The 23099-nt window shown below is 40.0% G+C and overlaps 1 long non-coding RNA gene across 1 annotated transcript; it reads left to right on the forward strand.

Moving 5' to 3' along the window:
• The first annotated feature begins 526 nt into the window (after positions 1-526).
• LOC145434376 (uncharacterized) lies at positions 527-3973 on the forward strand. The gene is made up of 2 exons (XR_013913364.1): positions 527-1327; positions 3781-3973. It is a non-coding gene; the product is annotated as an uncharacterized LOC145434376 (long non-coding RNA).
• Positions 3974-23099: the final 19126 nt, after the last annotated feature.

Here is a 23099-nt window from a genome sequence, read left to right on the forward strand (position 1 = left end):
TATACCGGTAAATTTGTCCCGTCAGTTATATTAACGGTAAATGCCCGTTAAATTAATATACGGGCACGTCAAAAGTAAATTTACTTGTTTTTAGAGGGTAAAAAAATTACAGATTGAATTCGTAGAAGCAATATACGGGATAACCAGTATTTCAGATTTACTTTTGGATTTGTAAAAGCAATTTACTGGATAATAAGTATTCCGGATTTACTTTTGCATTCGTAAAAGCGATTTACTGGATAATCATTATTTGCAACATTGCTATTGAACTCACAATTCGATCATTTTACACGCTTACGGTCTTATGGACATATATATATATGATTTTCGTAATTACATCATGTTTCAATCATCAACCAAATTACGACATCGATGGCTGTGCTGATTGCTAATCGGTGAATGGTATCCGAACATTTGGGCATTGCGGATACCATCGTTTATATCGCTTTATAAATAGTATCCTTTGAGACATCAAGGTCTAGCAATAGTAGCATGGCAAGCGAATTTGGTATGTTTTGTAGTTTTACTGCAGGTATGATATTTTGTGTAATTATCTGTTGGACCAGTTCTGCCACCATTGTAGACTCCTTAACGCATGTATGATGCAAACTATATATCGAAACACTGGAGCTGGTGTTTAGCCGCCATGCTCCTTTGCCATAGAGACGAGAGTAGTAGACGTCCTTTACCTTTTTCCTGCGAATGGCCTTGTGAATTGTTTGATCATGAATTCGTAGCTGCTCGAGCGAACAATACATTGTGACGTCGTACATATTCCAGACATAGTGGCGTCAGACGTCAGACATATCTGAGCCTGAGCACGTGCGGTTGAATGTTCCGAGACAGATATTATATCGACGCGATGTTTTCGTATTGGATAATAACAAGATGCGTTGCTGTAAGCATGGAAAACTGAATGAATTCAGTTTTCCATGCTGTAAGATATTGAGGGTTTCGAAGCCACAGCTTAACTCTAGCTTTAGAATATTGCAGGTGTTGATAGCAGATATTGTAGGTATAGCAGTATCCGAGCTCAAATCTGGCAAGTTATTCTCAGTCCTGGTTCTGAAGACGTATGTATTTTCGTTACAGTTTAATGGTGAACAGAAGCTATGGCTTATAAGAATGTATTACATTTTCTGACATTGAACTACACGAAAATGGAAGCGTTATGGCATTATGAATCATGACGTCGAATGCTTATGTGATAGAAAGGGATCATTTCGCCTCTCGCTTCTAGCACGATGCCGTGCGAAATACATTGGACGTGCGATGCAAAGGAGTGTTGCCAGATAAGTTTGCAATCACGCTGGAAAAGATGATTCAGGTACGAAGTCCTAGGCCAAACTCAACTTGCGTCGCTGGCCAGATTCAAACTTTCAAACCGCTCGCGGGCCGGATCAGTCAAATCATTCCAAAATGTTACGGTACATCAAAACGCCCGACCTTTCTTTTCGCTTGAATAGTTTATTATCAATCCTGTATACATTTTGGTATATTACATAACATTCACGATCATATCATATGGATATATTCTAGCAGCACCTTTACTCGCAAACAACGGAAGTTTGGCAAAAATTCAAAGATTGATCGTTTGAATTCAATCGCTTAACCCTAGAACGCATGCACAAAAAAACTTACGCTAATGCATAACAGGGGTCATTTTGACCCGTGTTGCTATTACGTGCAATTGTATTACAATGACATTGAAAATTTTTCTTTTTGTTCTTTCCCTAGATCTTTCAGTGGCGTAATGATGACATGTCTAGAGTTTCAGCTGTATTTTAATGTGAAAACCGACGAAAAACAGTGTAAAGAAGTCGATGATGAAATGAAATAAAAGTCCAGAACAGTTCATACTGCAAAGAATACTTTGATTCATTCAGTGCATTTGTTGCCTATGATCATGGTCACGCTCTATTCTGAGCACATCGGTCTGCAACATCTGGAGCAACATTTCGTAACTTTCTTATCCCTTGCGTCTGGACATAAGGAGTGGCTATACCTACATGTAGCGTATTTGGATCTTGATGTTTTATGATTGCAAGTCAAGCTCCCAGCAGAGAATCACTAAATATTCACAAACAGCAAGTAGCATATTTCGAGCAAGCTTTTGTAACAAAGCAAGTAAAAGTGTTTGAGATTGTCAAGGTGCATGCGCAATTGCGCATTTGGTGTTGATTTGTTTTTAAGCTGTGACAACGCCATGCATACAGTGGCCCGCAGGTGAAATGCAATTAATTTCATACAAAGAAGGAAGTGAAAATTGTAATCCATCAAAAAGGTTCAGTGCAGAACCTATGAAAAAGGTTCACAGTGCAGAACTTATCAAGGTTCGTTTGTGGACGTGAACCTCTAAATTTCGGGGGTTCAAACACAGAATGCGAACGTGAACCTCACCAAAAATCACACCATCCCTAGTAAGGAACACCACTTCCTATTCTGCAACGTGTTTGTTGATTGTGGGGATGGACTTCGAAAAGCTATGTCATATCTCATCTAGCCTCTCCTGTGGCTCTGTGGTGTTGCATTGTCTATCTTGTCATCATGTGGAGCAAAATGAGGCAGTTAGCAAGATATCGATCAAACCTCATTGCTTTGAACCTTGTCCACTCATATAATCAAGTCATACTTGTCTGAATATGGTAAATGCATTTAGAGCTGCGATGTTGAGCAGATTGTAAAAGAGAACTACAGGCCATCGACAAGATTTTCGTTTGCAAGTATATGTTTGAACCATTTGGTCAATCAAGTCAACACAAATCTTTGTCTGTTTATAAAATCTGATGATCTCAGGCCTCTTTTTCGGGTCCATTTCTATTTCAATTTGCTGCGGGTCAAAATGACCCCTGTTATGCATTCTCGGGGTACTCAATGAAATATGCATTTTTCTTGTCAAAGGTAAAATTTTTCAGAACAAATTTTTTCTCATCATGTATAAGTATAAAAGACTAACAAAGTCCAGAAATTTCAGGATTCAATTCGCAATATGTGTTTAGCGGTTACAATGAATAACACCGTCTGGGTCATTTTGACCCCTGTTATGCATTCTAGGGTTAAACACTGACTCTAACCACGGAATATGCTGACATATTTGTATGCTCCCTTTGTTTTAATCGTAAACTGCCGTTAACTCATCGTATGCGCTTTGAGGAACACAAGTGATTTAATTGTAAACCAGACGTTAGAATTTGGCTCATTATTAATCGTCATTCGGGTTTCTCTGTCTGTCTGGGGCCTTTGAGTAGAAGTGATACAGCAGTGCGACCAAATATATTTGAATTGTATTTTTTATAACTATTATATTCTCCATGCGTCCTGCATATAACAGTTTTTTTTTCACTTCACGAATAACTACTTTTTGGCTCATTTCTTCATAAAAATATGAACTCAGTGTGCACTTCTTGGAGTTTTTGGAATTGGATGTCAGTATCACCAACTTGTTCCTGATGACGACTAGAGTAAAACCATAACACCACTGTCGGATAATTATAGTACGGTCTAAGATCTTGACATTTGTGGCCTTGCGGGAAGCATTTCTTACAATAATATCTCAACATTTGATAGAAAATGTGCTGGGTAATACAGGGGTTTTTCAAACTACTCAGAATTGCTTCGCAGGTCGCATGCGGCCTGCTGGCCTTATGTTCGACATCGCTATCCTAGGCCATCATTATTTGAGAAATTGACAAGAATATGAAAAGTCGCAGTATGTCATACTATAGCGTCTCAAAGTTTCCAAATTGTAACGGTGTTGATGACAGCATAATCTTTGTTAAGATTATAGAAGAACCTACAAAAGAGCATGGCCCAAAGTACAGTCCTTCAACTGCTGCTGAAGTTTTGATGAAGCCCTCTTCATTCAGGCAGTTGCTGACCGATGATCTCCACAAGAAAGACTGGATTTCCGTCATTATCCACACTTACTTTTTTTTTACGTGTTCCCGCACCAAATAAACCTGATTCAAATTTACTGGTCTCAGGAACGTAAAACTGCTGCAAGGGACCAGACGAGTATATTGATATTACAGCAGATTTCTGTTACCTTAGGTTACGGAAATGTTCCGTAAAATTTCCTACGGTCAGCATATGTAAAATCATATTACGGGGAGAGTTATTTCGAATTTACTGGTCCCATCAGCGTAAAATTGCTGCACTGGACTAGACCAGTAACTTGGTATTACAGCCGTTTTCCGTTACATCAAGTAACGGGAGTATTCCGTAAAAATTTTAACAGTCAGTATTTGTAAAAATAAATTACGGTCAATAATATTTACGGGAAAATATTTTTCAAATTTACTGGTCTCAGAGTCGTAAAACTGCTGCCAGGACCAGACCAGTAATTTGGCATAGAATATTTTTAACAGTGAATGCCAGTATCATGGCAATGCACAAATTTACCGAAGGTAGCCCTACGATCGTTTCTCATGATTGAAAGTGAGATATCTTCGCTCTCTTGCCAAGTAATCTTTCCTCAATTCGCAAAGATGCTAAAAGTTCCGAATATTTCTCTTTCAAGTCCCAATACCTATGTCAGATCATTTACCTTATGTTGACTACTCTACGTTCTGAATCATCTTCGATTTCAAAATCTTCATCATTAGGCCTGCCATCTCTAAGATCTTCATCTTGATCCAAATTATCGAGCTTGTAGGAGTTTCAAGTTACCCTGGATAATCTGAATAGGGCATTGGAACTATAGTTGATAGTAAATGCAATGTTTATTTTTCCAGCCAGATCCTGCAGTTTGCATTAAATAAGTGTCTGAAATATACTCGGATGATTGCATCCTGTAACCAAAAATGGGTGAAAGCATCGGCCTATATCAGTGGTTCTCGACTGGTGGTCGAAGCACTTTCGGGGGTCTGCGATGCCTCTAAATCATCAGAATAGTTGATAACCTGAATATGTATTTTTTAAACCAGGAAAATCGCGAGGTACTTCCGCTTCATTGCTATAGTAAATCTCCAGCACTAACATCAACAGAATGGCCATCTGAGTTGAAATATCCTACTGTTCAGACACATTTTAATTCCTCTTACCAATAGCCTAATAATATATCTATTGTGCAATTTCGCGATATTTTGTTGGGGATTGTGGAAAAAATAAAAAGTTGGATTAGTATGGTCAATCACGGTGACTTCGAAATGTTTACATTCGCCGACTTTTATTTTTGCATGGGGTGGCGGCATGCACGTAGCCAGGGAGGTGTCGAAACCCCCTCCTTTTGAAACGCAAAACCCCGTCCTTTTGAAATTACCATTCTGATGCTAATATTAAGTTACAATTCAATATGTCGTATTATCAGTGTTACGCGCGGCCCCCATCAATTAGCGAGATTCGTCTGTGCTCGCGACGCAATCTCCCGCTGAGATCATTGCGAAATTAGGTTATTGATTGTCGAGCGCTCGGCATTCATCGCTGGACTAAGCAGTAACATAGTGCAACAATTCTGGAACACGAAAGACAAACAAGAAGTATGAATACAAACGCGTGCTGCCAATCAGTATTTATCCCTTGCCAACAGCACAATGGGTTTTTACTTAGTATTGAGTAGCTCGCATTGCGACAATTGGTTGCTGATTGAAACATCGATTTTGACTGCATTGCTGCATTTCCCGATTTACGTTCGCAAATCATAATTGGATTAATATTATGGGCACTTGAATAAAATATTTTCAACGCGGCTTGCGGCCCTGATCGATGCCAATATCGCACTTTAATTTGTAGACGGTGAAAGTATATTTGATCGCCAAATCGCGATAGGTGTTTCTCAGAGCGCGCGATGAAATTTTAAGTTTCTAGCAATGATGTCGAAAATTTACATCTTATAACGATCGTTAGTTTGCGGAAATCAGTATCAGTACGCTGTGCGAAATAAATAGTAGTGAACAATTTTATCGGACTGTACAATCGGCCGGCAAGGTTGCGCTGATACCGAAATTGCAGACATGCCGCAAATCCGTAATGAGTACAATTGCAGGGTGCGCGAGTCATACCTAAATACCCAGATTCGGTGATGGTAACGAGCACAATTTGTTTCGACGCGGGCATAAGTTTTAATCAAAAAGATACACAAACTCAAACAATATTACACTCAGAGATTGTTACTGTTTGGCGAAAGCGTTTCTGCGGACGGTAGCAGGCCTGGGTGCGGGCGCGCTAAATCAAATCACCGACGATAGTTTACATGAGATATCGACGACCTATTTCGCATACAAATGATTCTCGCTAATTTGCAGTACGCAGCATAGATAATACGAATTGTGAATTGACATTTCAAAAGGACGGGATTTTTAGTTTTAAATGAGAAGCTCACTGGCTATGGCTACGCACGTAGTGCTTTCATACCGACAATGCCCTAGTTAATATCAGCCCGGGCCCTACGGCCTACGTAGGTCCCGATCAGCCAGTCGAATTTGATAGTGAAATGGTGTGATTTTAATTATCAAGGTGTTATTGCAGCAAGAGCAATATGGGCGCATGCCGCAACCTTATTAATGGTAATGCTAATCCCGATGGTTTGAGATTCGATCCGCGTTATGGTTGCGCCCGATAGAGTCCGTCCAGCAATGAAGTTTGTTGGAACATAGAAGTTAGGTTCCCGCTCAAAGTAATGGAATAAATTCAGAATTTGCGCCACAGAGAATCTCTTGCTGCATCAATATTTGACAACGTAATTTAACGCCATGTACTGCACGAAGCGCAGTATTAATAAAAAATCAAACACTGACAATTGATATCGAGGGAATAGGAATGTATAAATCAGACAAGAATTAGTTGCCTACAGATGATAGCAATCGAGAAAGCGCTCATCTAATTAATAATTACTCAACTTGCGTACAGCACAATGAGATTCCGAGTCTGACATCGCGACAATTGTTTGCTCATTATAACGGCGTTTGAGCTGCATTGCTGCATTTCCCGATAAAAGTTAGCAAAGCCTTGTTAGAGTAATGAATATGCGCACTTTGCGCAGGAATGACTTTCTCTTCGCAGGCATGCACCGCACAAACATACTTTCCTATTTCGCGATCGCGCTCCAATTAAAAAGACTATCACGAAACTAACTCAAGAATTATTTTGTAAACCAATATGCGCATAAATACAACTTAATTTAGAGAAGTAGAACATGAATTCGTTTGTCTGGTCAAGAGAGGAGATGGTGTTTCTCAGCGCAAGCGTGTCGAAATCGACGCCGTCAACGAGGTCGCTTCGATTGTATGATTAGTGATTACTAATCACGGATTACACTTTATTGGGGCGTTTTAAGCAAGTATTCAATTATTCACGCGCGTTTATATCGGTTAATGGTAAATAGTTGGCATTAACGCGTTAACACGGACTCGCTAATTGACAGCGCAGACGGCGGGCGTTTAAGCATTTTGCATAGGGTGGCCGCGGCGTCCGTGACGGCCCAAAAGGGGTCCGCGAAGACATAAAGGTTGAGAACCACTGATCTAAACTCTAAACCAGTGGTTTTTAACCTTTTTTCCTCCAGCGCTCCTTTTCAAATATTGTTAAAGTCAGGCGCACCTCATATATTTTAAGGACTGTATACAGTAAAAAACAATGGGTAAGAGGTCTAAGTCCGGTCGGTATTTTCGGGTTGGGACATTTAGGAGTATTTCGAGCTTGAATCGCGCGCGAGGACCCTCGATCAATTACCGATACAATAATTGTATATGCTATACTCGGGATCGTATCAAGGCTGTTACAACAACCATCCGGTAGCCTACGGTCTCATCTACCATCTGGTTCGATTCCGATGTATACATCCTGACATCACATCTGCCATTGGCAACTCGGGAAAGTTAAAAGGTTTCATTTTATTGCTTTGTGTGACCCAAGTAAATCCAGTGTGAATGTGGTAGAGATCTTTGCTTGCTCATATTGTATTTGGTACTGCATCCATAGTTATTGACTTGGATAAAGCAATCCATATTATATATATAACATTCATGTGAGGTTGTGGGTCACGACACTAAACGGTATCATTATTTATGATACGATGAAGAAATATTCTGAAGCTTTAATTTTGTAGCTTTCAAATGAAAATAAATTTAGGTAATCATTTTGTCCATAAAGCTCCAAGGCATCTTTAGTGTACAAAGCGCTCTCACTCTTCAAAGTGTTACAGTGCCTCTTTCTTCGATTCCGACACGCTCTGCGATGCGGGATATAGGCTACTACCTAGTTAAAAACATTTTGTGGAAAATGGCCCAAGCTAGCGTGACGGGAGTATTTAAACGGCCAATAGGTGATCTAAAAGTACGCGCAATAATTTCATACGAACTATAATTTTGAACCATATATTCACGGAATCATGTTGCAAACATCGTCGGCAAATATTCCGCGTGTAGTGCGGCGAAGAATTCGGGATTCGACAGATTTTGTTGAATTTTAATTAGCAATGAGAGCTCGGGAATATATAGAACTGTTGATTAACTGTATAATCATAAGTCCCTACTGCACCCTGTACCGGGACGCCATTTTTATTCAGCGCCCCCCATACCGCCCACCTGAGCGTCTCCACCTCTTCAAAATCCAAATCGCCCATTGGGGGGCGCTGACGACACTGCTCTAAATCATCATCGTCTTCTGCCTACCTGCACCAGATTCATCAAATTCAATTTGGTTCGCGGGCCAGATTTAAACTTTTGATCGCTCGCCGTCCGGACCAGTCAAATTGTGCCAAAATAATAGTTCCGAATCCATAACTGTATTTTTCAGTGGAATGCTTTATTTTCAAGTCGGTACATGATATATATTATTGGGGATCAGTGGGTCTCTATTCGACCAACACCTTAATTTGCAATAAATGGAACCGGAAAAATACAATTATTGGGCGATTGAATACAGTTTTAAACCAGTAAAACAGTCGTGGTAACAGGTGGGTCACGACTGCATAAGTTAGCGTATTTTTATGCTCCATTTGTGTTACACGTGCTGCGGCGTTGACTTTGCGTATCCGTTGTTAGTCATACAAGAGATTTAACTGTCTATACGGACTCTTCGAATTATTATCAAATCACCATTCGGGTTTCCACGGATACGATTTTTAGTCCCAGAATAAAAAGGGTTTTAAACGTCTATACTGAACTGACTGCTCGGTTCGTATATTGTCTTGAATGTGGACACACTCCAGTATAATACGAGATTATTCTACTGAAAAAATCAATTGTCAGTATAATTTCTTTCGGCCATTTGCATATTGTAGGATTATTTTCAACATTAAAAACTCGCGTCATCCATAGGATTGAAAATTTTGTAAACTGAAAAATTCGAGTGGTATTAATAAATGCAGGTTACCACGAAAGCTTAACATTGAACTCGTCCCATGTGAGCTTGAGCATATACTGCTATTGTTGACGTTAACAATTTATAAAATAGTGGTGCATGTCATGTTCAGCATAGCAACATTGCAGATACGAATGTCGCAATGCCAATTAAAGGGGCATTGTGTTCTAAATATGATGTGGTCTCAAACTGAAGATGTGAAAAAGATTTAATCAGCAGTCATTTTCCTCAGAAACTCGCCGTATTCGAAAGGCGTCATTTTAATCTTGCTATCTCTGTGGTAATGACACGGTCTCTGCGCACAGAAAATCGAAGTTGCGCACGAAAACATCCGAAGTGATTACCTTTTTTAGTCCTTGCGCACTGTTGTCCAAGGGTCTGCGCAGTGAGTTGGTGAGTGTGCGCAGACTGTTCAAAAATTAGAGGAAATATTGCTCTGTGGTATCGAGGTCACCCGTCATGCTTCTCAACCATTTGCGAAATTTCTCGCATGCGTTTCTTCGTTTTTGCACTTACTCGGCGCGATCAAGGCAGAGAAGGCATTTTATATAGTTTCCTGCCGATATTATGAAGGCACTATGTCTTACGCACCGCGGCGGTTTAGTTATGGTAAGTAGCCGCATAGTAGGCTCTCAGCGGCCCGCAAACTTGGCATGGCGGGACATTGCAAGGGCACCGCGAGGATACGTGAAAGTTGCTGAATATTTCCAGAAGTTGTCAGTAACGAAGTACTTCTACTTTTTCGAAGTACTCAAGTAGTTTCCCTTTACTTTTTGTACTTACTGAAGTAGATATAATTTTTCGCTAATACTATACGTCGTCATATTCTGTGATTTACTTACTTACTTTTCGCTATTTACAGTTTGGGAAGAAGAAGTCTTTAGTGTGAGAGAGAAAGACTGAGACGGTGATATTTAGAGTCTGTTTTCTCTGAGTACCAACAATAATTTAATTATCAAAAATTTTTCGGAAAGTTCAGAATCTTCGTCGTGCTTCCCGCGAAATAGATATGGATTGACAAGTAAGTTTTCACGGAAGTATCTGCCAATATAATTTGGGTAGATGGTTGCGTGGTTCCTTTCATTCCGTTTTTCCGCCCCTATGACATGTTTCATCACAGTCAATATCGCTCAGAAAAAAATGTTTGGACCTATCGTCTCCAACTATCTTATCATAATCTAGCATTCTAGCGGCACAGGGTGTTTTCGAATATGGAAAAAGTGGTACTTTTACCTTTTAAGCGTTCGACCGTTTAGCGTCAACCACCGGTGAAACTGTTTGGATAAAATACATGAAATATATTCCCTCTTTTTCAAAATCATAGTTGTGCTTCTCTGGATAGACGGTACATAGAGATCTTATAAATATTCTGAGTTCTTTTGTCCGGAGCACTTGCACATGGAAGTTCATAGCTAAGAGCATAGTTGCAGTTTTTCTCCATAAGTAAAATAAATGCAAATGGCTTATTTACGATCTACCATATTTTGTTTAGCATACAATAATCGCGCAAATCGTTAGTACGATGTCTGATACAACTCCGTAACGCCCTTCGCTTCAACTACGGCCCATATATTACGGTGGATGGCACCATTCCATGACCTTCTCTGAAATGGGACCAAGGGTATAAATAATATTTAGGACCACTGTTCCAACGCAATACTATTATTTGCAACCCATGATGCGGTCTAATTCTTATGTGTGGAAACTTTGTAACTCTTGGTATGTAGCAGCTCGAATACAGGTCTCTGCACTGTCCACAGGGTCCAGATTGCAGCTTTTGACAGCCCATGAGAGAGAGAGAGAAATTGTATTTATAACGGCTTCCCACAACTACTTACGTACTTACTTACTTGGGTAGATTCTAGCGTCGGTACTTCTACTTGTACTTGAGTAAATTTTAGCGTCACTACTTCTACGTCTACTTGGGTAGCTTTCTTGACTACTTTGATCACCTCTGCATATTCCACGGCTCTCCTCTCTGACGTATTATGCGAAGTAATAGAAACAACAAAAATGTCACAATAGAAGGTTTACTAGGACCATATGTGACGATTAAACCAATAACAGGAAAAATCATGAGCACATTGTCGCACTTTGCACTTCGCAGAATTTGATGTTAACAACTGTATTGATGGGCATCCATTTTTGGAAGTACTAAATTAAGAAATCTTTCTGCAAAGAAAAATAGCTCATTGATTTATAAAATTACTTGTTTATTAATACACTTTATGGGTTTTTGATGTCTGCTTCCAAATCATATTCCATGATCGGTGCAAAAGCAATCAAAGTTGCTGTAACCGTCAGACTCCAGAGGCATAATGATTCCGTAATTTCCGGTTGGTAGGTCATGCGCACAATAGTGTGAGGTAAAATGAGGGCTATTATGCTGCTCTAATTAGAACTTGGCTGCTGTATATAATTCTGCATGCTTGTATTGCAATATACCGGTCAAATCTGCAAGTCTCTCGATTCAGTTGACCCGGTTTTGAGCTTTGGACGAGGAAGACAGCTTGAAATTGAAAACGAAATGCGAGGATGCCTGTCAACGATGTTTGTTTGTTTTGTGGTACTCATGGTGTTTATCGACTACTATGGTCATTTACACCAGGCCGAGATTATTCATTATTTTCCGTAACTGCCGACTTATAGCACGGCCCACCTCTAGGCTTTTGTAAGACACCGCTTATACGCGGATGAAGTGGCGAGGAGGAGCCTAGGTAAACCTCCAACACTTAGAACCCGCACCCATTGGTGTTGCAGCCGCGGATTATACCACTGCGCTATCTCGCCACTAATTGTCAACGATGTAATCTCGTTTCAGTCGTACATGACCGATTGTTATAGTATCAGCACCCATCGCAACAACACGTGAAAATAGATTTGTTTAGAGCAGGGGTTCTTAACCAGGGTTCTATGGACGCCTTGAGGGTACAAAGCACCAAAGCATGGGGTACGAGATGCAGTGTGAAATTATACGATATTTAAGGTTCAAAATTATTTATTAAATCCACAAAAAGTAAAATATTTTGATGCGAATTTATTCAACTCAAAATGTGTCAAGAGGTTTGTTGCTTTCAATTCGGATACCATCCCTCCGACAGACTAAGAGTTAAATATTTAACATTAGTTACAGAATACAGTTTTAGCCTTCATCCCCACACCACTACCAGCCACTGTAGCGATAAATCTGATGTCGCTCGGTGACAGAGGAATGACGAATAGTTCGCGGCAAACTAGCACATAGTGATTTTGAAGCTCGGCGGTTTTTCAGAAAAGTGTCAATACTTTTTTAAAAAGTTCCCTGTCAATTTACGTGGCACCATAGTGTCATGTGACAATTTTTGCATAGCAGAACAGTCAATCTGATACATTCATCATCACATCAAGTAACTCCCATATTTAGATAACTGTCGCAATGTAAGTGTGCTCTCTAGCGTTATTTTCTATTTTCTATTTTTTCTTTAATTGAATGATCATCACCGCTTGACTTCCTTTCTTTCAACATAAACTTTCCATTTCAATATTTCCAAAAGTAAACTTTTGTACGTAAAGCGTCCCTCATATATCTTACTAAGCCCTGAAAAAAGTTCGTCGTGTTCTTCGGGCCAGAATATCGTTCCTACTTGATTACAACAAGCATGGCGTATTCAGACGGAAGTAAAGTGGGGGGGGGTACTTGGATTTACTAACGATTTACGACGTCACAGAAACTTCGGACTGCGGGTAAACTTTTATATGATTTGTTTGAAAATAAACTCTGCACACTTCCGCATTGTCAATGTAATTGACCAGGGGTGGTCAACCGTTTTGGTATTCACGGCCGCATTCCGATTACTTACGGCCGCATTCCAGGACATAGCCGTGATGAACTAATTGGACGCGAAATACCCATGTTAAACTGTCTTTGTTTATTTCCGGTTAACTCCGGACTAATCTACTTTTTCTTCCCGGTTTATTATACGCGCGGAAATCGCGACTAGTCATGTTTTGAATAGTCAGTGGGATTCGTTATCGCCGCGCATCAGCAATACTAGTTGTTGCACATATTACTTTCAAATACTGATCCTTTTTAAGCCTATATGTAATCAGATTCACCGGTAGAGTTGATGAAGGCAGTGTTTTCAAAAATCTAAGGCAAGGTATAAATCATGATGCATCTTCTTCGGTTCGGCCAATTGTTATTAGTCACTTTGTTGGATGTTGCTATTTCTTGACCTCCCATCAGGATTGTCGGTATAGTGGTAAGCTATTGGAATCGCCAAAACGTACCAGAGACAAATTTCTTTCGTGAGAAGCACAGGATTTCAAATTGGTACTTGTATATGGGGTGCATCATTTTCCTCTGCTGATCGCATCTGTACTGTGTGGCTCAGAATGTGAAGGACGCTACTATATTAAAATCGATAAATGAAGTGTAGCATTAAATAAAATTTCAAGTTTCGTTACAACATCTCAAAAATTCGCGAGTCAAGTCGTAAATTCAATTTGCCTGTCAACGGCAGCCAATACAAACCTACTAATTGAATTACGTGTCACGGCCGCACAAATTTCCTTCTGCGACCGCAGGTTGCCAGTAATTGACCATCGCATCGAAGAGGTCAGGCACGATGGCCTTTAACGAATACAGAGGCATATGCATGGATGCCAAACGCATTTTCACGCAGATCGTGTAGCACGCGTGATGATAGACAGACCTCGATAGTTCAATTCTCAAGTTCGTCGCCGGTAACATAACGTTGCGCCACAAGCATATATTTTAACGGCAGTGCCGACACCCTACAACCAATGTTCCCTCTAATTTTTCACGAGTCTGCGTACACTCACCAACTCACTGCGCGGTCCCTTGGACAACAGTGCGTAACGAGTAAAATGAATAGGTCATCACTTCGGCTTTTTTGTTCACGCCACACATTTTTCTGTGCGCGCGAGCACGCGTGCAGCTTAGAGGGAACATTGCCTACAACCTAACAATTACAATGTAGATGGCTATGTTTGTAATTCGAATCTGTAAACGTGAAAAACTTAATTCAGTCTTCAAAGCATGCGATATGTCACAGTCATTTCGATGACGTGCAACCGCTGCAACCATATAGCATCATCACCGAGCTTCTATAGCTGCAATACTGACTACTAGACAGGCATCGTTACAAGTCGAACTCGAAGTGTATTCCTTCAGCTGCCCACATGTATGTCTGCTACCAAAACAATAACAGGAAACCATCGCCGGGCTCAATCAAGCATATCATAACACCACAAAAGCGAATTAAATGGGGATATTGATTGCATGCATGGCAGCAATTTTGATTTCTCAATGTACAAACTTCAAATCGAGCCCGATTTAGATTATTGATCGTTTGAATTATTTAGCATAATTTTGAAACTTCGCAGAAATCTCTAGCGGCACCATTGCGAGACGTGAATGACACACTAGTGCAGTGGTTCTCAACCGAGGGTCCGCGAAGCATTTCAAGGGGGTCCACGAAGCCTCTAAATTTGCAAAATGGCTTATAACCTAATCTTTTTTTATATATATTAGCGGAATCACGAGGCAGTTTGTGTATCATTAAGCTAAACTTCGTGACTCACATCAACAGAAAGGCCGTCTGAGACGAAATGTTTTACTGTGAAAACTCATTTTAATTGCCAATAGCCTACTGATACAAACGTATTGATGTTTAGAGATATTTTTTTGGAAATAATGGAATTTTAAGAAGTAAGGTCGATCAGGTTGACAGGTGATTTCGAAATGTTTTTACAAATCCATTTTCACCTGTAATATACATAAACGCAATTCTAGAATAACTTCATGAGAAGCTGCTAGATCAGTAGTTCCCAACCTTTTTCATCTCGTGCCTCCCTTGGCCGAAATTTAAGCCAAAATTCCCCCCTTAGGACAAATCTGCCCGATGATTAAAAAAGGTACCGAGTGTTTGTTTCTAGCAGTGCTGTAATAACACTTTGTAGACCTACAAAAACAATGGTCTTGGTCCCAATCAAACAAATTCTGAAAGGCTTGACTCAACAGACCCCCACACTTCTATTTGTGTTTTCGGCTTACCATGCACCAATCGCTAATATAACTGTTGTGAAAAATCACTATGCATAAATTTACTGGTCTCGCGATTTTTTCTCAAGTTTGCGTATGCATTTGGCCAATAATATTGGTACTTTCATATATAGGAGGGTTGACCAGACTACAGTCTGACTCGAGTCACCATTTTCTGATGACTCGACTTGACTCAAGTCATTTTCTCAAAATATGGAAGCGACTCGACTCGACTCGACTCGAGACAATCTGGGTATTGACTCGACTTGGACTCGAGTCATTGTGCATGACTCGATCCAAGCCATATGATTCCAGACTATAAGACGGTCAAGACCGACATTTCATTGTAATTTCGAAGAACAGTAAAGTGACCACCCTATTGGAATTTCGTCCATTGATCCTGGTATTTGACAATGCGACAAGAAACTGCTCAAAGTGAGGAAAATTAGTATATCATAAATCCAAATCATTCAATATCACCAAACAATGTTGACTGGAGTGTGACTTGGACTCGGACTCGAGACATAATACCATGACTCGGACTCGACCCTCTGCTCGGTGACTTGGACTTGGACTTGACTCAATGATGAATTGAAAATGACTCGACTTGACTCGAGTCAAAACTATGAAAGCCTCGTGATTTGGTTACAGCCTTGATATATAACATACAAGTGATCAAGATTCTGGAGCTCATTGAAATTTAGGACACCCATTACGCTTCGGCAACATTGCACCAAGTTTAACATGTCTTTTTTCGATCGGGTAACTGTTCACTGAAAATAAAGCAAGGCTAGCGATCTCTTTGACTTGAATCGATGACGTTGGAATATTTTGTCACTGTCTGAAAATGTTGACTTGAAATTTCAGATAAATACTTTCACTAGAAGCCTTGTGATAGATACAGCACGAAATTTGCTCGCTTAGGATATATTTGATTGAGAGGCCGTCGCTGGCCTACAAAATTATCTTGCGAACTGCAGCACATCTGAACTAATTTTTAAAAAATGGGGGGGGGGGGAATTTGTATGTGAAAAAGAGATTTCAAATAGCATTTGAACATACTTTCAGCAAACAAAACAAACCATAAGGAGCATACTTTCAGATATAACTGGTTGACTACATGACAGTTCCGACATGAACAATTTAGGAAATCCAATTCTAAAGTGAAATTCCTCCCTAAAAATTGCAAAATTCCCCCCAAGGGGGGAATTCCTCCCCGGTTGGGAACCACTGTGCTAGATAGATACGACTAGGCTTGACGTTATATGTTATTTTTAAAATGTGTTTCTCTATTTTGGTGGCATTGCCATATATGTTGCGATCATACTTAGTGGTGTTATTGGAAGCACTTCCCGTTATTATTACATTCGCCACCACCTATATTTGTGGAAATGAATTTTCGGCACTCGTTCATATCATATCGAAGGCGCGGAATTTCAAGAAACAACCACATATTAAAGAAATGTAGCTGCAGAATTCGCTTTGAAATAATTTAAGTCTACTCAATTTCTACATAAATAGCATGATGTTAATATCAAGCTAAGTCATTTTGTTGCTGTTTATAGCTAGCCTATACAGTTATATTTGTACAAGAAATATGACGGTTGCAGGTTATAGGGCTCAATTTGAACAAAGGGCGTGGTGGTCCGCGAGGGCCCAAAGGGGGTCTGCGGAGACAAAAAGGTAGAGAACCACTGCAGTAGTGTGCCGCGGCACACCGGTTGAGAACCACTGGGCTAACACAACGACGGTGTGGTAGGCGGATAAAAATAAATAGCTAAGTCTTGGGTTCGTGAATTGCGTAATTTCGACTATATTCGCTGCGATAAAACTGTTTTTGTGAACCGTGCGTATAAGCCAGGGGTCGGGAACCTATCGGCGACCCCTTTATGACGATGCATTTTTCAAATCCACATTGTCTTCCTGATCATCGGCGAGAAATGGACTCTCTTGGAAATGACATTCCTGAACACAAATTCAGCTTACAAATATAGTCATACATAAAATCCCGATTGTTAGGTAGCTTGCTCGCAACGGCGTTAAAATGTAGGGTTGTAGCGCAACGTTATGTTAACGCCGAATAATTTGGGAATTGTGTGTATAGTTAACCAAATGATGTCGCTTAACAATGGTATCCGGAAAGTGGCGAGATAGCGCAGTGGTATAATCCGCGGCTGCAACACCAATGGGTGCGGGTTCGAGTCCGACCGATGTCGACTTCCGAATTCCGATACCTAAGTGTTACGGGTTTACCTATGCTCCTCCTCGCCACCTCATCTGCGTCAGCGGTGTCTTACAAAAGCCTAGAGGCGGGCCCAGCCGTGCTATAAGTCGGCAGTTACGGAAAATGAGAAGAATATCGGCCTGGTGTAAATGAATATAGTAGTCAACAAACACCATAAATACCCCCAAAACAAACAAACAAATGGTATCCGACGCTGAAGATTTTTCCCGGCCTGGAGCAACTGATTGAACAGCGCGTCACTGTCAGTAGAACAATTGAGATACGCTACCCTCGCGCGTGCTCAACGGATTCATTGGAAAGTCGCGTTATTGAAGAGTAAGCAGTTATATCGCACGTTTAGCGTCGTCTATGATTGTTGGTTTTGCTTTAAAATGCACATCTTTATTCCTTTAAGTTTCAAAAAATATCACATGCTCTTAATGGAACAAAATGTACCATTCAAAAGGTTCCCGAACGATGCAGCGAGTTTAAAGTGGTTTAAAGTTTAAAGTGGTGGTGCCGTTTTCCATTTTGTCGGATGCTCAAATGTATCGTAACCGACTTGATTAGTGCGGGCGTTATAACATCACACCAGTGTTTACGCAGAAAATATGGCGCACGTGACGAATCCCATGTAGTCAACATTGATTTTGTGCCTCAATGACGTCACGCATATTCGATTGTTACGTAACAATTGACAACGATGTATGGCTTTTTGTGAACTACAATTGAAAATTTTTGGCCAATATGGTCATTTTGTCGAAAAGTGTTCCCTGGTATAAACGATATATGGCGATGAAATGACCCATATGAATATATGGAATGGTTTTGGGACGAGATCCCACAAAAGCTATGTTGAAAACCCTACGGAGGCCCAAGACTAGCGTTTGGGGGCGAGCTGGAAAAGTTTTGTCTTGATCTTGGATACCACAAGATTTCATGAAGGTTAACAAACATTGGTTGAGAGCAATATTTCTTCTCGTGCAAGTGCCATGGTGTTTCATAATTTCCTAGTATGCCACAAGTTGAAAATGGAAACCTCTGCACTGTGTAATCAAAGTGAATTAATCGAGCGCGTAATACTGTTATAGCGCTTGGTTATGAGATCAATTTAATTGTTAATTCCACACGACTATTAATCATAGGTGTATGGGAGTAGTATGCGACGGATGCGGGCGCATCCCCTATCCAAATATCTGAGATTGTCACGAATTGACTTTTTTAGTTTCCTTACTATATTACAAAATCAGTGACAGAAACTTGTTTAACAATATACAAGGAGCATATATTTAACGTAACGGGCATATATTTAACGTAACGGGCATATTTCTGTCAAAACTACATTCATTGCAGTATTGAGTTATCAGATCAATGACGTTTGATTCTTACGGAGTTAACGGCACCATGACAAGCGCACGAACAGAGAATCGAAGTCTTAATTTGAATTCCAGTTTTAGCATAATATTATTATGATCAAATGTCCATTATGTCATCGATCGGTATCTTCTTCCAGATTAGCCTGGGACATGCATGGTTTGCATTTCTGTTCCTGGGAAATGTTTTCCCCTCAACTATATCCTGGTTTCTGTATATTATGACTACATTACTGTCCAGTGTCCCCTGTGTCATCAATCGGCATTGGGCAATCTTCCTCCAGATTAGCCTGGAACACCCATGGCTGGCTTTTCCGCTCTGGCGCTCTTTAGAAACATTTTCCATATATGTAGATAGTAGATCCTGGTTTCAGCATATTATGACCGTTTCGCTGAACGCTATGTCGTAATGTCATCCAAGTTGGATGGTTGACTTTCCGCTCTTAGAAATATTTTCATCTTGTTTCGATCCTAGATTTCGTTATCTGAATCAAATACGCCATCTTCTCGATGCGGCAAAGTCCATATTTTCGGCTTCTTCCACGTTTCAGAGTTGCTATCCAACATAAAAGATCATTTGCCCAATTTTCCGCCTCTTCTTTTTCTATAGCATAAAATACTCATTTGAACTGTTATGAAATTCTAATGATTTATACTGTGCTTGAAATTGAAACCTAATACCTTACTCATTCGGAATCAAACCACTCAGAATTTGCCCAGCTTGTTATCATGCTGAACGTATGTCAGTAGATTACGTTAATTATCCAACATTTTCTTGCAAAGCAATAACTTGAAAAATCCAAAGTAATTCAAATCATTGACTAAATAAATAACTTATCAACTTTTATATGCCATCGCCAAGAACGACACGACAAGCTACTAGGATTACCTAGTATATCCCTAGCTACTAGCTAGAGTGCTAGACGCTAACGCAGCTAGACGCAGTAAACTTGTCATGGTCACTGGGTTGAAACAAAACATTGAGGTCATAGGTTAACATAGGTTCGGTTTATCTATAGATAACTAACTTACGTAGGTTAGTTATCTATAGTTTATCAGCAACTTTTATCAATGCAATACACCACAAAAATTGCGATACAATGAAAAGATAGAAAGGTATCGAAACGACTTGGATAGTATTTGAAATCAGACACTCACCTTGGCCTTGGCGATGTAAAGATAAGGATGTGCAGATTGCACACTGCATGGAAAGTAGAAAGACTACACGGCTGATAGACGATACCACGAGGTAATCCCGGCACAGAATAAAATATAAGGCACATTTTAAAATCATCTCTCGTACATCGAAAAAGCAATCTAATATCACCAAGCTCCGAACTACTGCCATAGCTAAAGGCTTTGCCACTGCGATCTCCGGCAATGTAAATTGACGTCATCGCTACATACAGATGCATTGTGGGTAGTACCCTAAGTGATGTCATAGTGATAGCGACAGTTGAATCATAGATCACTATGTTGATTTAGTGAAGGCATGGGGAAATGAATGGAAATCTGTTTTCCATGGTACGGGAAGTTATGGAAAAGCGGGTACTGTTAAAATATATTTGATTCGTGACAGGTTTGTCGTATTATATGCGCCACTCGCTTCATACATAGATTTTGCTACTTTAAGAAAATATCGTGGTCTGTGGTGTTGGCCGAGTGAGAATCAGAATCAGCAGTATCGCTCTGTCTCCTGTCTGGAAGTTTATGAAAACCAAATTCATGCACAAAACCGGTAAGTTACTGCCTATAATTTTTTCAAGTTGATATTTTCTAGGAAATAAGTTCACTTGAAATTAAGTTGATAAACAAACTACCGGTACGGTAGTTCGTGTATAGGCTACCGTATCACAGTTGCACTCTAACTTAGCAAAAAGCAGGGTTGTAACTAAGTCACAAGGTTCCGAGTCGCAAATTTTGACTCGAGTCGAGTCACTTTCAATTCGTCATCGGGTCAAGTCCGAGTCCAAGTCACGAAATGGAGTTTCGAGTCCGAGTCATATTGTTTTGACTCAAGTCCTAGTCCAAGTCAATGTGTTGACTGTTCACTGTTCAGTTCCGAGTTAATGTCATGTGAAACCCACTTTTTACAACTCTGCTTGGTGATACAGTATGCTTCGCATTCGCAATATATATACCAATTTTCTCACTTCTGACGGTTTTAGTAGCATTTTCAAGTATCAGTATTGACAGACGAAATGATAGTAGTGTGATAACTTTACTATTTTTGGAAATTACAATGAAATGCGCCTGTCCTGGTAGACCCAGCCTCGAGTCATGCAAGTCGACTCAATGGACTTTATCGAGTCGAGACATTTTTATTTATTTTGAAATGACTCTAGTCAAGTCGAGTCACCAGACAATAGCGACTCGAGTCATTACAACCCTGGCAAAAATCACTATGAAGTAGTGTAACTACTAGATAGCCAGTAACGATTTTGAATTGTGTGCAGGTAATCCAATGGAAAAGAGCCGGAAGAGAAGTTCTCGGACAAGACTGATATGCAAAAGCTGTCGTCGATCCATATCTTCGTCTTCCAAAGAAGATCACATAACGGCTGCTCATGGGGGCGATTGTTCAATTGAGTTTAGTGTGGAAGATCATCTTAAACAAAGCAAGCTAACTTTCAAACCCATTGCTCGGCCCATTGAAGTTGAACAGTCTCAGCAGTCAGTACTGGTGCCAATCGACAGTGCACATGTAAACTCCTGCTCTCCTGAACTTGATATCCCTACTGTGGCAGTGTCTTGTCCTTCAGTGCCAGAAATACCTGTGATAGCGCCCAGTGATGATGCTTCGTCATCTGTTCCAAATTACAAAACCATTGCAATGTCAAATGTCGATCTTAGATCTAGTAGTGATTTGCAAACATCTGCTAATTATAACATTGAACCTCACCAAATAATTCTACAACGGTACAATCCGAAGAAGTATGATGATGAGAAAAGACCAAGAGATTTCAATCCGAAGCTTTTTAAAACTCACCCCTGGCTAACATTCAACGAGAAGGACAAGACTATAGAATGCTTTCCATGCATGAAATTTAACAAATCGAAGGAGGCATTCAAGTATCTACAATATAGGATGCCTCATAAGTTGACTATTCATGCAAAGTGTAAGTCTCATCTTACAGCAATGGAAAAATGGGTTAATCTCAAAATCAATTGCTACAAAAAATCTTCGATTTTGACAAAAATGCGTGCATGCCACCAAGAAGAGGTAATGCAAAACAGGCGCTACTTGAAAGTGATAATAGAATGTTTACTTTTCACTGTGCAGAAAAATATTGCCCTACGTAATTATACTGAAAACCGACTCCACATTGATGAAAAATCAGATAGCAACCGTGGTAATTTTCTGGAGCTCCTCAATTTCAGGTGTAAAGACATTCCATGGCTAGCGTCAAGACTGGAGCATTCGTTAGCACTACATAAACAGTGGACATCCCCAATTATCCAAAATGAAATCGTCGATATAGCAGCTACTCAAGTACAGAAAGCAATTTGTACAAACATTGCTCAAGCTGGGATTTTCAGTCTCATAGTTGACGAGACGACTGATGTTAGTAATGACGAACAATTGTCGCTTTGTATACGTCATCTGATGCAAGGTCAAATCAAGGAAAGTTTCATTGGTTTTTATAATCCAAAAAACACTGAAGGCGAAACTTTGTTTCTTCTTGTAAAAAAAGTTTTAGAAGATTTGGGATTGGACATTGAGAATTTGGTTGGACAGTGCTATGATGGGGCTTCTAACATGAGTGGAAAACACAAAGGTATGGCAACCAGAATACAGAAAATTGTACCACAGGCAGTATATATGTACATTGTCATGCTCATCGTTTGAACTTGGCCCTTCAGGATACTCTGGAAGCAAATGCCATTTTGAGAAATGCCCTTGGTTTAATACAGTCGTTGCATAATTTTTTTCACACACCAAAAAGGGAAACTATTCTACGTAGTTTTTCTGATGAAGAGAAATTTGGCAAATATGTCAAACTGAAAGGAATTTGTGTGACACGCTGGGTATGTCGTTATAAAGCGGTGAAGTCTATAGACATTCAAACCTGCCGAATAATATTGGCACTAAAAGCTTGCTCAAATGAAAAAGATTCGAAAACCTGTGTTGATGCTGCTGGTCTACTCAAGGCTG

This window comes from Botryllus schlosseri, chromosome 2 (assembly GCF_051294905.1).
Source record: "Botryllus schlosseri isolate E-star chromosome 2, Bs_hap1, whole genome shotgun sequence".
In the NCBI taxonomy this organism is placed as follows: Eukaryota; Metazoa; Chordata; class Ascidiacea; order Stolidobranchia; family Styelidae; genus Botryllus; species Botryllus schlosseri.